The 1,131-nt window shown below is 47.7% G+C and overlaps 1 pseudogene; it reads left to right on the forward strand.

The window, feature by feature from the left end:
* The first annotated feature begins 801 nt into the window (after positions 1-801).
* The window catches only part of LOC140629874 (NHP2-like protein 1 pseudogene), a 1,367-nt pseudogene continuing 1,037 nt past the window's right edge, over positions 802-1,131 (forward strand).

A 1,131-nucleotide genomic window follows, 5' to 3' on the forward strand; every position in this document is an offset into this window, starting at 1 on the left:
CTGAGCCACACGGGCTGCCCTGTATGATACAATTGTGAAGGAAGCACGAAACAGGGGATCCCTGGGTGGCTCAGCGGTCCTGCAGGGTGCCCGCTTCTCCCTCTTGCCCGTGTGTGTGTGTGTGTGTGTGTGTGTGTGTGTGTGTGTGATGAATTGTGAATTAAAATTAAAAAAAAAAAAGAGGAAGGAAAAGAGAAACGAACAAACCAACCTGAAACACGTTTACTGACACACCCAGGTATCTGCAGGTTTCCTGAATCAGACAAAAGAGAAACACAAAAACTGAGGTGGGGGGAGGGGGGGGGGAAGGAAGAAAAGGGCAAGGGGTGGGGGAGGAAAACACAACACCACAAAACAAAAAAACCACCTTGGGTGTCTTACTGACTCACACTTTAGTATTTTACCTTTCTGTTGGAAAGACAGACGCCAGGTATCCGATGAACTGAACCCAATTTATCAATTAAGCTAGTTACACCTTCAAAGTTCCAGGTCACCAAAGATTTGGGAAGCTATTGTAAAAGTTTAACCTATAGACTTTTATTTATTTATTTATTTATTTATTTATTTATTTATTTATTTATTTATGATAGTCGGGGGGGGGGAGAGAGAGAGAGAGAGAGAGAGAGAGAGAGAGAGAGAGAGAGAGAGAGAGAAAGAGAGGCAGAGACATAGGCAGAGAGAGAAGCAGGCTCCATGCACCGGGAGCCCGACGTGGGACTCGATCCCGGGTCTCCAGGATCGCGCCCTGGGCCAAGGGCAGGCGCCAAACCGCTGCGCCACGCAGGGATTCCCCCCTTTTTTCATTTTTTTCTTTTTCTTTTTTTTTAACCTGCTTGCTCGTCACAAGGAAAAGTACACGAGACGGACAAAATCGATCATTTGAAGTAGTTTCCGTGGACAAATCCTCAGAGGCACAACTCCACTAATCCGTTGAGTTCACAGCAAAGTTGAGTACGCCCGTCCCTCGGGGCCTGGACCCTCCGGCATGGGCATGGCATCCGGGTGGGTCCCGGTGGAACAAGGGGATAAGTAGTTCTCCTTTTCTTTTCTGTGCCTGTGGGTCTAAGAAGACACCACACGTGTCTTGTTTCTTTGTAATGAGGTGGCGGAAGGGTCTATCTCGATCACCAC

This window comes from Canis lupus, unplaced genomic scaffold (assembly GCF_048164855.1).
Source record: "Canis lupus baileyi unplaced genomic scaffold, mCanLup2.hap1 Scaffold_315, whole genome shotgun sequence".
Lineage (NCBI taxonomy): Eukaryota > Metazoa > Chordata > Mammalia > Carnivora > Canidae > Canis > Canis lupus.